This window comes from Lethenteron reissneri, chromosome 50 (assembly GCF_015708825.2).
Source record: "Lethenteron reissneri isolate LAM-NWPU_2019-01 chromosome 50, ASM1570882v1, whole genome shotgun sequence".
Lineage (NCBI taxonomy): Eukaryota > Metazoa > Chordata > Hyperoartia > Petromyzontiformes > Petromyzontidae > Lethenteron > Lethenteron reissneri.
In genome coordinates this window covers 7,661,776-7,677,808 of record NC_083828.1, presented here as the reverse complement: position 1 = coordinate 7,677,808, position 16,033 = coordinate 7,661,776, and the positions used below count along the sequence as shown (strand labels likewise).

General features: G+C 52.4%; 3 non-coding genes across 3 annotated transcripts; all 3 read left to right on the top strand.

The window, feature by feature from the left end:
- The first annotated feature begins 13,635 nt into the window (after positions 1-13,635).
- On the top strand, positions 13,636-13,724 carry TRNAY-GUA (transfer RNA tyrosine (anticodon GUA)). Its single transcript is given in 2 exon segments — positions 13,636-13,672; positions 13,689-13,724. It is a non-coding gene; the product is annotated as a tRNA-Tyr (tRNA).
- Positions 13,725-14,469: 745 nt separating this feature from the next.
- Positions 14,470-14,542, top strand: TRNAR-ACG (transfer RNA arginine (anticodon ACG)). The gene has a single exon. It is a non-coding gene; the product is annotated as a tRNA-Arg (tRNA).
- Positions 14,543-15,250: 708 nt separating this feature from the next.
- On the top strand, positions 15,251-15,339 carry TRNAY-GUA (transfer RNA tyrosine (anticodon GUA)). The gene is given in 2 exon segments: positions 15,251-15,287; positions 15,304-15,339. It is a non-coding gene; the product is annotated as a tRNA-Tyr (tRNA).
- The last annotated feature ends 694 nt before the right edge of the window (positions 15,340-16,033 follow it).

Below are 16,033 nucleotides of genomic sequence, written 5' to 3'. Positions count from 1 at the left end.
TGCCGGTGTGCGGGCATGAGAAGCTCACCTCCCGGGCGGCGGCGAAATGTCTGGATGCACAATTCAACCTACGACGATGGAAACAGGTCACGGCGTGGACAGGGGGGCCCGTCGCGGAGGGTGGCGCTCTGGGTTGGGACCCTACGAAGTCGGTATACGTGCCGGATGAGCGGGGCCCTCAGGAGCTGACGGCCGCCTCGGTGCCATGGTCAGGCCGCGGTGGACCGGCCTCTCGTGCTGCACCGCCGATACGCGGGCGGCGCGATGCAAGGCCTGCGCTTCGGCGCAACGACGCCGATTGCTTCCGCTGCGGACGGAAGGGCCACTACGCGAAGGACTGCTGGGCCCGCATCCCGGGTCCGCCACAACAGGAGGCCTCATTACCGGCCAAGCCGCCCAAGGATCCACCGAAACAGGCAAGTCGGCACGCACCAGACACCCGGCAAGGCTTTACACCTCACCCATCACCTTCGTTGTGCGGTCATAGTGTTGTTGTTAAAGAGGGACCTTCGACGGGGCCTTGTCGCTCTGTGACGCAGTGGCGCAAATTGGCACGGAGGGTTGTTGCGGCCGCTACGGGTTCGTCCACCGTGCCGGGGTCTATACAAGGGGTGGACGTGCGCATTTTGGTCGATTCCGGGGCGTCCGCGACTATTATTTCGGATGTCATTTTTCATCTGTTAGGCATCCCACCCGGGGCCGTGCGTCCGGTTTACGGGTCGTGCGTCGCTGCGAACGGGGGTAGTATGGGCATCGTGGGCCAGGTGGACGCTAAAATATCTATTGGGGATGTGTCGGCCTCGGGCGTTGTGTTGATTTCAAGATCCTTGGCAGTTCCCTGTTTATTGGGCACTGATTTTCTGGCTAAGATGCCTATTTTGATCAAAATTAATGAGAATTGTATTGAACTGCCGGGTGGCCGTCAAATTTCGTTTCTGCCGTCGCCCTGGGGGCGACCTGCTTCGGCCGTACAAGTGCAGGCGCTATCCGTGGCATCTGTTGATATTCCACCTGGTTCACAGATGCTTATTCCCCTGCGGTATCGGAAGCCCCTGCCTGGTCGGCTGGGAGCGGTTGGGATCTTGTTGTCACCTTCAGCCTCGATAACGGCCGGATCGGCGCTGGTCGGAGCGCAGACCATCGTCCGGCCAGACCAATTACCGTTTTTGCAGGTGCTCAATGCGGGTACGGAAAATGTCTGTGTCCCAGCCGGCACGGTTGTGGCACATGCCACCACGGCATTTACGGCTCACGATTGTGCGCATAGCCAGGGAGTGGTTGCTGGTGTTTCCGAGCCTGTGGCTTCGGATGACCGCTGGATTGCTAGCTTATGTGACGGAAATTCTTCCCTGTCTGTGGATCAACGGGGTGCGCTTCATAAATTGTTATTGACGTATTCCGATGTGTTTAGCTCCAATGATTTGGATTTGGGACGCACCTCATTGCTTCACCATCACATTGCTACAGGCGACGCTGCCCCTATTCGGTTGAATTCGCACCGAATGAGTCCGGCCGAGCGGGAACACGTTCGGGGGGCAGTGGAGGATATGTTGGCTGCGGATATTATATCGCCGTCGAACAGCCCATGGGGCGCGCCTGTGGTTTTGGTTAAGAAAAAGGATGGCAAATTGCGATTCTGTGTTGACTTTCGAAAATTGAATAAGATATCGGTGGCAGATGCGTATCCCCTGCCGCGTATGGACGACTCCCTCGACGCATTGTCGGGGGCTAAGTATTTCTCTACACTGGACCTCTCTTCGGGATTTTGGCAGCTTCCCCTTGACGAGCCCTCACGGGAGAAGACCGCATTCCGTACGCCGCAGGGGTTGTTTCAATTTAACTGCCTTCCGATGGGGCTGAATGCGGCCCCTGCCACATTTCAAAGGCTCATGGAACTCGTTTTGACGGGGTTGCAGTGGGAGACATGTCTCATATATTTGGACGATATCATCGTCTTCAGCCGCACATTTGATGAACATTTAAGGCGGCTGGAGACGGTGTTCGCGAGGATGCGCTCCGCGAACTTGAAATTTAAACCAAAGAAATGTCACCTACTGCAACGGTCCGTCCGTTATTTGCGGCACATCGTGAGTGCTGAGGGGGTGTCTACGGACCCGGAAAAAACGGCGTGCGTCCGAGATTGGCCGACTCCGGTCACCGTGGGGGATGTACGTCGCTTTCTGGGATTTGCCTCGTATTATCGAAGATTTGTACCGAATTTTGCGACCATCGCGAGGCCCTTGCACCTCCTTACGGGTAAGGGACGTAAGTTTGCGTGGGGACCGCCGGAAGAGGCGGCCTTTCAGAGTCTGCGTAATCTGTTGGCTACCGCCCCAACATTGGATTATCCGGATTTCAATCAACCGTTCATTCTTGATACGGATGCGAGCGACACAGGTATTGGCGCGGTGTTGTCTCAGTCTAAAGGGGGCGTAGAGCGCGTCGTTGCGTATGGTAGCCGGGTCCTGTCGCCCGCGGAAACACGCTACTGTGTCACTCGCAGGGAACTCTTAGCCGTTGTTTTTTTCCTACGTCAGTTTCGACCGTACCTGTACGGCCGTTCCTTTATCGTACGTACGGATCATGCGGCCTTGCAATATGCCCTTAAAATGGATCAACCTTCCGGCCAGCTGTCGCGTTGGTTGGACACGCTGCAAGAATTTTCATTTCAAATTCACCATCGTAAAGGGGTGCGCCATGCGAACGCAGACGCACTTTCTAGGTTGCCGCAGCGCTCCCCTTGCAAATGTGCGTCGGGGACGCAGAGATGTGCGCCCAGCCTACCCCCCCCTCAGCCGGTGGTATTGGCTGTGGAGAAGTCGGATGCTACTGTGGAACCGGGGCCGACTGATGGGGTTTTGAATCTGCCACGGTCTGTTTGGATAAGGGAGCAAATGATGGATGAGTCGTTAGTGTCCTTGCGGAAGCGATCCAAAGTGGAGGTTGGGGGTCCGGTTACGGAGGGTGCGCCGGAAACCGCGGTCCGAGATGGTCTGCTTATGTGGAGGGAAAGTCTCCAGGAACACTGGCGTCTAGTGGTGCCTGCGTCCCTCCGATACGAGTTGATTAGAACTCTCCATTGTGACACGCTATTACATCTGGGTGTGCAGAAGACCTTGTTGACGTTGCAACGTCATTATTTTTGGCACGGCATGTCGACGGATGTCGTGGGGCACGTCCGCGCGTGCCCTGACTGTGCCCGGCGTAAGCCTCCTAAACATCCTTATGTGCCACCCTTACAGTCAATTCGGGTGTCTCGGGTCAATGAATTGGTGGCACTGGACATTTTGGGACCTTTCCCACCTTCGGCGAGGGGTAATAAATATTTGCTGGTCGGGGTTGAGTACCTCTCCCGTTGGCCGATGGCCTGGCCGTTGCCCGATCAATCGGCCGCGGCCATTACCGACGCCTTTTTGTTCGGATATGTTATGGACAAGGGTGCGCCGGAGAGACTCCTTACGGATCAGGGCCGAAATTTTTCTTCGAAATTATTGGCGGAAGTATGCGCGGGCCTAGGGACTAAGAAGGTCCGGACATCCCCATACCATCCGCAAACGGATGGTATGGTTGAGCGGCTAAACCGGACATTGTCTGCCATGCTGTGCCACACGGTGAGTGAGCAACAATCGGATTGGGACCTGCACATCCCGGGGGTGCTTTCGGCGTACAGGATGACTCCTCATGCGGCTACGGGTTATTCGCCATTTTACCTTATGTATGGTCGGGAAAACGTGCCGCCAATGGATGTGCAGATGGGAACCGGTGTGAGGGGACCTTGTAAACCGCTTCCTGACTACATTCGGGACACTGTTCGCCGGGTCTCGGAGGCGCGGGAGAGTGCCCGTGTGGCTACGGCCAAAGCTCAGGCCCGAAATGAGAGGTACGCACGGCGTTCCAAAGGGGAGTGCCCCTGGAAGGTTGGGGACCTGGCCTGGCTCCATTGCCCGCAGGTGCGGCCGGGTACCTCTCCCAAATTTCACAAACCTTGGCGAGGGCCTGTCCGCCTCATTGAGGTTCCTAATCCTCAGTCGGCGCGTGTTCAAATTGGTTCTCGCCGCTGGTTTGTTCACACGTCGCGCTTGAAACCGTATGTTGCTCCCCTACATGATGCATCATCTCCCAATGTTGCCTTGCCGGGGTCTGTTGCTGCCGACTCTCCCCCGCCTGCGTCCATTGATCTTGCTAGAGCGCCTGTCGTACCTGTTCCAGGCAGGCCGGCCTTGACACCGGAGGGGACGAGGCGCTCTGCTCGGAGGGTGCCTGCCAGATCTGCGGGTCCTTCGAGCCCTGCAGCCCTTCCGACCCCGCTGCAGACGCATCCGCGGGACAAGCCCAAGACTGATCCTTCAAGGACACGGGACGTTGGTGGACTTCCAACAGCGACAGGGGGATTTCACCCTGTCGCTCCTCAAACTCAATCACGTTCCCGTTCCGCGGATGGGCCGCCGACCGTCCGGGACGGGCCGGCGACCCGCACACGCTCTAAATCCCTTGTGTTTCGTTGATTGTTATGTTGTATTGTTCTTACTGTGTATTTATTGCCTGCTTCTGCTACGTTATTGATTGTTGAGTTGTGTTGATTGTTCTTACTGTTATATTGCATGCTTGGTGTCCTTTGGTGTGTTACGCTCGGGTTCGCCCGCATTACTGTTGGTGTTGTTCAGCCGAGGTCGGCTGGGTTTTTCTCCACGGGGGAGGGTGGTGTAATGCGGGCGCGGGCGACCTCCCGGATGTGACGTCACGGAGAGGTGGAGTTAGGTGACGTGGGAGGAAAGGTTAAGGTTCTTAAGGGAGGAGACCGGAAGAGGAAGGCAGAACGAGTGGGACTGGACCAGAGTAAGGCCACGTGGGCAAAGCCAAGGGGTGGCAGCGGCGGCCAGCGGTGGCCAGCTAAGGGAGCAGCCAGCGGAGCTGCGAGAGAAGACAGCGGTGGGGCGGCTGGAGAGAAGGCGGACGAGGAGCTGCGGGGAACACAGCCGGCGAGGCTGTGTGTGAGGGAGAGGCTACGAGAGCGACGAGAGAAGGAAGAGGCTGAGAGAACGACGAGGGGAGAAACTGCAGGAGAGCAGTATCAGTGTCAGTATAGAGTCTTATAGAAGGACAACCGTGCGGGTTAAGAGAGAAGAACTGAATAAAGGACACCAAGCCAGACATCGTGGTCGAGTCCTTTATTACACATTTAATTAAAGCGTGTTTAAAAAAAAAAACTTTTTTTGTGTTCATCTTCTTGGTTCTTTCGGTAAAGCCACGTAGAATGGAAATAATAAAATAATAAAAATATAACATAATAAAATAATATATTATTTCCATTCTACGTGACTTTACCGAAATAACCAAGAAGATGAATCCCTGCAGTCACGAAAGCGTTAAATTGAATTTTTTTGTGTTGTTCTTCATAGACTCACCTCCGTGATGCATCCCGATCCCCGACTCAACAGTCCTTGCCCTCTTGACCGGCCCAGGTGCCACCTCAACGCTGAGTCCCCTCTTCAGGGGCTGCCGCTGCTGCTGCTGCCGCTGCTGCTGCTGCTGGCTGGCCCCAGCCGAAGGTGGCACGGGTCGCGAGAAAGCCATTGTGGTGGTGGTGCTGGTGGTGCTGGTGGTGGTGCTGGTGATGCTGGTGGTGCTGATGGTGGTGCTGGTTGTGGTGCTGGTGGTGCTTCCTTGCCAGCGAGCGAACCCGCTCCGCCAACACGGAACAGCGGAGTTTGGGGTCCGCCGACCTGTCCGAAAGGACGACAAAGATGACCCCGCTACAGCCTGCACGGCACCGCTGGGGTCAGAGTTGCTGCTGTTAGCGAGCGGGGTTGGGTGGTTAGCACCACGCCCGGCCGCCTTTGTCTCCCCAACAGCGATTTTATTTTTGCGCATCACACCAGGTTACTCGTTTTAGGCCGAGTCGACCTAGGGGAGGCCCAGGACCGGTTCAGATAATCGTCACCGGTGTTGGCCGCGGGCGTGAAACGAACTCGGGCGCGTCGGGTTCGTAGCGCAGCGCCCAAACCGCTGCGCCACCACTCCCTTACCCTTCCCCCACAAAGACAAAGATCCCCCGTGTAGCCTTAACAGACTGTAGGGGCAAGTGCTGTTAGCGAGCACCTATGAAGGCCGGCACGGTACACGAGGAAGTGGGTGGCCAGCACCACGCCCGACCGCATTTGTCTCCACCGTGGTGATGTTTACACACCGCACCAGGTACTCATTTGAGGCTGAGTCGACCTAGGGGAAGGCTCAGGACCGGTTCAGATAATCGTCACTGGTGTTGGCCGTGAGCGGGAATCGAACTCGGGTCGCCGGGTTCGTAGCGCAGCGTAGCGCTAACCACTGCACCACCGCTCCCCACATGTCCCACACACAACAACAACAACAGCCATTCGCCACTAAGTGGCGGTGACGTCACCACGACGCTTGTGCCAGGCCAAGTGCACCTTGAGGCCACGTGAAGTGTCGAACACACACACGCACACAGACACACAGAGACACAGACACACACACGCACAGACACACACACACGCACACAGACACACACACAGAGACACACAGACATACACACACGCACAGACACACAGACATACACACACGCACAGAGACACACACAGAGACACAGACACACAGACACACACACACAGACACACACCTGTGCGAGTTGCAGGTCACAGATGGCGCTGTCAACGACACAGATGATGGGGACGCCTTTCGCTTGTCGATGCAAGTCGTCGCTGGCGTTCAGGAACACAACACAGGGTCTTGCTCTCTCTCTCTCGCTCTGTCGTGCGCCTCCGATCAACTCGAACTGAAGCTGCTGGCTTATCGCTCGAGTTTTAATGTCTGAGTGGGGTGGTGGTGGCGGTGGTGGTTTTGGTGTTTTCCCAGCGGCTATTTTTAAACATCGCGTGGCGGTGGTGACGGGGTCGCGTGCGGGGTGGGCGGGGCCGTCGGAAAAGTGGGCGGGGCGTCGGGAAAATGGGCGGGGTTTCGGAAAAGTGGGCGGGGCCGTCGGGAAAATGGGCGGGGCGTCGGGAAAGTGGGCGGGGCGTCGGGAAAATGGGCGGGGCGTCGGGAAAGTGGGCGGGGCGTCGGGAAAACGGGCGGGGTTTCGGGAAAATGGGCGGGGCGTCGGGAAAGTGGGCGGGGCGACGGGAAAATGGGCGGGGCGTCGGGAAAATGGGCGGGGTTTCGGGAAAATGGGCGGGGTGTCGGAAAAATGGGGCGTCGGAAAAATGGGCGGGCGTCGGAAAAATGGGCGGGCGTCGGAAAAACGGGGCGTCGGAAAAATGGGGCTTCGAAAAAATGGGCGGGGCGTCGGAAAAATGGGGCGTCGGAAAAATGGGCGGGCGTCGGGAAAATGGGCGAGGCGTCGGAAAAACGGGGCGTCGTAAAAATGGGCGTGGCGTGGATGTTCGAAAGAGGCGTGGGCTACGCTGTGTTTGCTGAACGTGATCCAGCGGTGGATTGAACATGGCTGTTATTGATGATGATGACAAACTAAACTTTTTTTCTTCTAAATTTGACGAGGTAAGGCTCACTGAGCTATCCAGACTTTTTTTGTTTCATGAAGCGACCTGGACACACAATTCGTAGCTACACCGAAGTGGCTTATCACGTGGAGATTTTGTAATCGCCAAATACTCCAAACGCGTGACGTTGATTCTGAATGTGGAGGGAAAATCCAGAGGACCCGGAGAAAAATCCACGCCGGCCACGGGGGAGAGGGAGAGAGCAGGGGCGGTTTCTTCACTAGGGCGATTGGGCGACGCACCACCAATGTCATTGAACCACAGAGTCACGCTAGCCGTCACTGTCAGCCTCTGGATATAGTCCAATCAGCGTCATGTCACGTTCTGTGGAGTACCGCCTCTTTTTGGGCGATTTCACTCCGGCTGAGAATCGCCCCGAGTGGCCCCATAGACTTACATTCAAATATGTTTTTTTCGACCGGCGGGCGCTGCAATGCATTCTCTATGGCTTCCGGGAGGGCTCGCCCTAACGTGCTTACGTCATCATACGTAAGCACGTTTCATCCAACAATATAATTTTTCGCCACCTAGTGGAATCTTTAATAAAATAAACTTGAGTGGTTTGTTTTAATAGTGAGTATAGAAACAAACAAGATGTATTGTAAGAGTCACTTTATTTTTCATTAATATTAAAGAAGTGAAGTTGCCTTTACATGCTTAAGCTGTTAATGTATCCATTGCATGGGTGGACCTTATCCTTATCAATCATCCAGACATTTGCCCCCCCTGAGAGATTTTGCAGGAGCCGCCACTGGGAGAGAGAGAGAGTGACACACGCAAACTACAAATATACAGCAGGCGTCAGGATCAGGATCGAACTCATGACCCCCCCTGCATACCAGGCGAGGTGGTTGAAAATTCTGTACCGTGGCGCCCATATGATGATGATAATGATGTTACAGTCGCGTGTTGCTTGGGTATTTTTTGGTATCTTTTTTTTGTGTTACGGGAAGGAGGCGACTCCCGCGTTGAGTTGAAGTGAAACTTTTGAGTGGGAAGAACGACGACTTGAAATAATGTCTCGTTTCGCGTGTTGTTCATAAATCATCAGCAGTAGCAGCAGCAGCAGCGCAATCATTATATTCATTTTATACCGGTAGGAACCTCTGGTTATACCAGCCCACAGGGGATTATTGTGTCCGTCGTGCAGGGAGGGGCTGGGTGGGGATGGAGGGGCTGGGTGGGGCTGGGTGGGGAGGGTGGGGAGGGGCTGGGTGGGGAGGGTGGGGCTGGGTGGGGAGGGGCTTGGTGGGGAGGGTGGGGAGGGAGGGGCTTGGTGGGGAGGGTGGGGAGGGGCTGGGTGGGGAGGGTGGGGCTGGGTGGGGAGGGTGGGGCTGGGTGGGGGGTGGGAGGGGTGGGGCAGGGTGGGGTGGGGCTGGTCACCCCGTGGTGCCCTTATAAAACTCAACGTTTAACCTACTCACGCCGGCTTGTGCCCGCCCTCACAGTCGGCCATATTTGCGGAATACACCACGCCGCCGTTGACCCTGGCCATTGACCGAGCAACCCAACGTTCCTACCAGCTCCCTCCGCAGGAATGTGTTTTATCACGGCCGGCGTCACCATCGCCATCAGCAGCAGAAGTGATCAATATCATCATCAGCAGTAGAGCGATTATAATAATAATCGACAACAGCATGGATCATCAGCAAAGGCAGCAGCATCTTTTTTTTAAAAACTGACAATTGTTATCCATCATTGGTCAATAACTATCATCAACACGGGTAAGATACAATGTATGTGCAGTACCGTCATCATCAGCAGCAGCAGCTACAGCAGCAGCAGCTGCAGCAGCAGCAGTAGCAGCAGCATCGCAGCTACGTTGAGACAGCAGTGGCGGTGGGGTAAAGTGTGGGCAGAGGATCGCCCTCCGAGTTGTGTGGCGCTGCGGAGCGATGTCTACGGCTGGTCCAGATGTCTTGTGACCCACTCCCTCCTCCCCCCTCCAATTAATTCACCCCTAACAGTTTGTAAAATTAAATGGGGGTCACAGGATATCTGGACCACCGTATACATTCCTTGGCGATGGGCCGCAATGGTCTCCTGCAGTGGGAGGTCGCGATAACTTCCACCAACCAACAACAAAAAGTACAACTACTACAACAGCAACTACAACAACCTTCCGTCAGCCAGCGAGCCTTCGACACGTCACGTGGCCTGGTGGGAGGTCACGGAGACAGACCCAGGTGCCAATGGGTCGACTGGCAGGTGATGCACCACCCGTGCCCCAAAACTTGCTGCATTTTAGCCAGCCCGGCGCTCCGATCGTTGTTGTGAGCGTAGCTTCCGCACACCAGCAGCAACAAGCAGCAACAGCAGCAACATTGCGGCGTTGCGCTTTTATCTGCAACTTGTTTAAATTGTTGCAGATAACATTGGGAGCATGACTCCCCGCTTAACGCGAATTCGCTTTACGCGACAATTGTCAGGAACGCAACCCCCGCGATGGGCCCAGGGGTGAATCGACGCCGCTGTATCAGGATCAAACGAATCCGCGACAGAATGAATGAAACATTACGTTGATCTTCTTGGTTCTTTCGGTAAAGTCACGTAGAAGGGAAATAAATAAAAAATAAGAAAAAACATAAAATACAATAAAAAATTGGTGAGAATTTGGTGAGAATTTTTTTTTAATTTTATTGCTTTTTTTTATTAGTTCCCTTCTACGTGACTTTACCGAAAGAACCAAGAAGATGAATCCCTGCAGTCACGAAAGCTTTAAATCGAAATTTTATTATGTTTTATTTTTATTATTTTATTACTTCCATTCCACGTGACTTTACCGAAAGAACCAAGAAGATGAATCCCTGCAGTCACGAAAGCTTTAAATCGAAATTTTATTATGTTTTATTTTTATTATTTTATTACTTCCATTCCACGTGACTTTACCGAAAGAACCAAGAAGATGAATCCCTGCAGTCACGAAAGCTTTAAATCGAAATTTTATTATGTTTTATTTTTATTATTTTATTACTTCCATTCCACGTGACTTTACCGAAAGAACCAAGAAGATGAATCCCTGCAGTCACGAAAGCTTTAAATCGAAAATTACGTTGGTCTTGTACAAGGAATCCAATCGGGATCAAAGGGCGTCCGAATGTGGGATGTTTCCATCCACAAATCGTCTCTTTAGATCCCGAAATGGCGGGAAGAGGAATCACTTCAGCGATTTTAAAAAATATATATAAATATCGCAGCTATGTGTTTGAACATGGTTCAAGCTTTGTATCTCGATTTAAAGCTTTCGTGACTGCAGGGATTCATCTTCTTGGTTCTTTCGGTAAAGTCACGTAGAATGGAAATAATAAAATAATAAAAATAAAACATAAAATAATTCTCACGACGTTTCGGCCACAACGCAAGCAGCCGTCCTCAGGACCAGATATGCTGTGTTATTATTTCCATTCTACGTGACTTTACCGAAAGAACCAAGAAGAAAAAAGCTTTGTATCGTTACAAATCCGTCGATTCCCGTTCCAGTGTTCCTTATATGGGCAAAGCTACGCCCGATGTCTCCGTATATGGGCCTAAAGCGTGACCATCGTTTATCATTCATTCTGTCGCAGATTCAATTGATCCTCTTACAGCGCACGGGAAATTCCGTTGCCACCTTCACCTGCGTCTCTCGCCCCCCCCCCCCAAAAAAAAACCGACCCCCCCCTCCTCCTCCTCCTCCATCACAACCAACAACAACAAGCATGACGGCACGCTTCCTGAATGCGCGCGCGCAATGTATGCTCACCGTGGTGGCGCATGCCCTGAATAGGGCGTTCAGGTGAACAGGTGCTGATGCGCTCACCTGAGCCCAGCCTGCGCCATGTAAGGGAACATACAATCAGTGCGTACGCATGGAGGGGGGAGGGGGAGTTAACCCAAATGCGTACGCTTGTGTATGGGGGGGGGGTCTACTGATAATGAACGCTTAGGAAACGAGGGGGGGGGGTGAAGTCTCGATAATAATTTGTCTACATTGGACTTTAAATGAGTTTAATAGTCCGGCGGTGGGCTATCTGTTTGCTTAAACACGTTAATATTGTTAATCCTTGGTCGTTTCTGCGTGGATTAAATATCGGCTGTTCTATAGGACTGGAGGGGGGGGGGGGTGCGTCAAGCGTACGTAAGCAGGTGGGGTAGGGGGGGGTTTAAAAAGTCCGCGTGCGTACAGGGAGGGGAAGGGGGGTCAAGTTTTGACAGATTTTTGCGCACCGACTACATGGATGGCCCACTGAGTGGTCGGAGGGGAGACGCTGGGTGGGCGCTGGGTGGGCGCTGGGTGGGCGAGGAACGGGGAGGGGGAGCGGTGGCGCAGCGGTTAGGCGCTCCGCCGCGCTGCGAAACCAGGCGACCACCCAGTACCCTGCCCCCCCGAGGTGGATTCCAGCTCGAGGCCACCAACATCACAGTGACGATTGTCCGGACCGGTCCTGGGCCTCCCCTAGGTCGACTCGGCCGCAAATGAGTGTTCCATCCGTGATTTTTATTTTTTTAGGCGGCTAACGTTGTTTTTAATTACCACATGTTATTATAATTTTTCTACTTCTTGAGTGACCCAAGGGTTGAGAGAACGCGTGCAGAATGTGGTTGCTTGTATCAACATCGTTCTTGTTATCTGTTCCACTACTCGGGGCGGTTGTAACCATTTGTAACTTGCTGAGCCCACTGGCCCCGACTGGACACGCGTGTGAAAAAGAGCTTCATGGCTCATCGGATTCCTCCACCGTGGGTCTCAATAAAGATTCTTCATTTACACCGCACGGGTCGGTGAAGATGGGTGGGTCGGGTATAGAAGTGCAGTACAACAATTGGGTTGAGCCAGCCCCGTTCCTGGAGATCGGATCGAACCGGCGGGGAGACGTTTTGGATTTCAAAAGTCCCAGTAGCACTAATTCTAGATTTGAAGCTTTCGTGACTGCAATGATTCATATTCTTAGGTTTTTTTCGGTAAAGTCACGTAGGTAGAACATTAAAATTAATAAAAGTAAAATAAAATAAAAATCACGACGTTTCGGAGGCAACACAAGCTTCCGTCTTCAGGTGTTTGTGTTGCCTCCGAAACGTCGTGATTTTTATTTTATTTTACTTTTATTAATTTTAATGTTTTACCTACGTGACTTTAACGAAAAAACCTAAGAATATGAATCCCAGTGGCACGGTAAAACCCAACAATAACCCACGGCACGAGCTGTGTCGCTGTTGATGATGACGATGTTTGATGTTGTTGTGTGCGTGCGGGCGGGCGGGCGTTATTGAAGGGATGCGTTTTGAAAGCGCGTGGCGACGAGAAAGCGCGTGGCAACCAGAAAGCTTCACCGGGCCTTGGAGTTTCCACCTTTTTCACAACTCGAGAGAGGAGACAGCGGTGGCAGCGCGTTGAGAGAGAGAGAGGGTGGAAGAGAGAGACTTTAAAAAAAAAACTTTTATTGTATTGCCGCCAGCAGCAACAGCACTGGAGGCGATTTCGATACGAAACACACAAAGTCGCCAGCAACAGCTGACACAAACACAATAAAAACACGCGCTGTGGCGCTCGATGCGCCGCGCGTCACACACAAACAAGTCACGTGGCGGTGGTCAGAGAGGGAGATAAGGCGAGAGAAGAGAGAGGCTGCAGTTGGGGTTTTGCATGAGAGCGGAACACGAAACTCATCCGGCTGACTCGGCTTCATTCTTGCCCTCAAACCCAGTTTTGGCTCAAGGCGCACACACATTACGTGTGTGTGTGTTTGTTTCGTATGAGTAAGATGTAAATCTTCTTGGTTCTTTCGGTAAAGTCACGTAGAAAGGAAAAAAATATATATAAAATAATAAAATAATTCTCACGACGTTTTGGCCACAACGCAAGCAGCCGTCCTCAGGTGAAGAACAGGTCTGTCGGGAAGACAGCGTCTGAATAAAACACCCCAGGCTTGGAGCGTATATTTAAGCTGGGTTGGAGGGGGAAGAGCGCCTTGACAAAATAACTTGCATATCAAGAGTAATTTAGCATATTTATGGGAAATGCAGATATGGGATTAGTCACTACTTGTGAAATGCGTAGGAGGTGGGCGGGGGGTTTCAAAGTCATATTATCTTCTTTACCACGTGTAGCAGTTACGTTTTAAATCTAGGTAAAGAATTTCCTTCGACAGCTCAGTTGGTAGAGCGGAGGGCTGTAGTTGGTTGATGGTTGAAATCTTTAGGTCGCTGGTTCGAATCCGGCTCGAAGGAGGTTGATTTTTAATATATTTTTCCAAATCATGAAATGCATATAATTGTTCAAACAATGAAGGCTCAACGAGCATGACCTGCACATTAGGAACATTTATGTTGGGCCAAAAGTTGGCTTAAAATGCACAAAGAACAAGTAAACCCGTAAAAACAAGCTTTTCACTATAAATCCTTTATATGCGTGGCGTCGGGGCGGCTCGACTCCTCTCGTCCTCTTGCTTGAGATGGCTGCCACCTATGGGTCAGATGATTGTCTGGCAGCATTAAACAATTGGTAATTAAATATTTTTAAAAAATTCCCTAAACAGTGTAAAATTTAGGAATTTTTTTTTCAAGAAAATGCATTATCACGCACAGCGAGTCTGTGTGCAAAATGTCAGCTCGATTGGATCACGGGAAGTGGGTTAAAAAACGACCGAAAGATTTGCACGGTCCTAAGCAAGCAAGCGAACTTAATATAAAGGATTTAAAAAGAGGGCATCGGTAAGATTTGTCAGATGTTCTTCTACAGATGCATTGATTTTGATTTTGTGGACTTGGTGTCACGACACGTGGACCCAGCCTGTCACACGTGTTCTATGAGGAAGGGACTCTGATAGTTCCACCGCTGTTCGTGTTGCACGACATCCCTGCAGGCTGTGCCCCTGGGCAGTCAGAGTCTTCATCACCGGCCACCCCCAACTCGGCACCTACACGGCCACGACTACTGCCATAGGCGATGTGAGAGGTGCCAGCAGACAGCGTGGGGCCAGTGGCGCAATGGATAACGCGTCTGACTACGGATCAGAAGATTGTAGGTTCGACTCCTGCCTGGCTCGAGGTGAATTACTTTTTTTATGCATGTGCGGATATATTTTTTAAACCACGCAACATTGTTGGTACAATAATTCGACATCTGTTGAACGGTTATATAATGTATTTTTACTCTGGTCAGTTTAAAACACATTTCTGCGGAGGGAGCTGGTAGGAACGTTGGGTTGCTCGGTCAATGGCCAGGGTCAACGGCGGCGTGGTGTATTCCGCAAATATGGCCGACTGTGAGGGCGGGCACAAGCCGGCGTGAGTAGGTTAAACGTTGAGTTTTATAAGGGCACCACGAGGTGACCAGCCCCTCCCCACCCAGCCCCACCCAGCCCCTCCCCACCCTCCCCTTCCCACCCAGCCCCTCCCCACCCTCCCCACCCAGCCCCTCCCCACCCAGCCCCACCCAGCCCCTCCCCACCCTCCCCTCCCCACCCAGCCCCTTCCCTCCCCACCCTCCCCACCCAGCCCCTCCCCACCCAGCCCTTCCCCTCTCCATCCAGCCCCTCCATCCCCACCCAGCCCCTCCCTGCACGACAGACACAGTAATCCCCTGTGGGCTGGTGTAACTGGTAGGAACCTACCAGTATAATCCAACTCATTAGCTGTTGTCAGACATGTCTATACAGTAACTGTGGCTGTGTAATTACTAGGTTGCAGGTCTTCCTCTGCATTGCTGCTGCTGTACGTACTAATAGTGAAGTGATGAAACACTGCATAGGTCACCTTCGATAGCTCAGTTGGTAGAGCGGAGGACTGTAGTTGGTTGATGGTTGAAATCCTTAGGTCGCTGGTTCGACTCCGGCTCGAAGGAGGTTGATTATTTTTCCAAATCATGAAATACATATAATTGTTCAAACAATGAAGGCTCAACGAGCATGACCTGCACATTAGGAACATTTATGTTGGGCCAAAAGTTGGCTTAAAATGCACAAAGAACAAGTAAAAACAAGTTTTTCACTATAAATCCTTTATATGCGTGGCATCGGGGCGGCTCGAGTCCTCTCGTCCTCTTGCTTGAGATGGCTGCCACCTATGGGTCAGATGATTGTCTGGCAGCATTAAACAATTGGTAATTAAATATTTTAAAAAAATTCCCTAGACAGTGTAAAATTTTGGAAAAATTTTTTTCACGAAAATGCATTATCACGCACAACGAGTCTGTGTGCAAAATGTCAGTTCGATTGGATCACGGGAAGTGGGTTAAAAAACGACCGAAAGATTTGCACGGTCCTAAGCAAGCAAGCGAACTTAATATAAAGGATTTAAAAAGAGGGCATCGGTAAGATTTGTCAGATGTTCTTCTACAGATGCATTGATGTTGATTTTGTGGACTTGGTGGCACGACACGTGGACCCAGCCTGTCACACGTGTTCTGTGAGGAAGGGACTCTGATAGTTCCACCGCTGTTCGTGTTGCACGACATCCCTGCAGGCTGTGCCCCTGGGCAGTCAGAGTCTTCATCACCGGCCACCCCCACTCGGCACCTACACGGCCACAGCTACTGC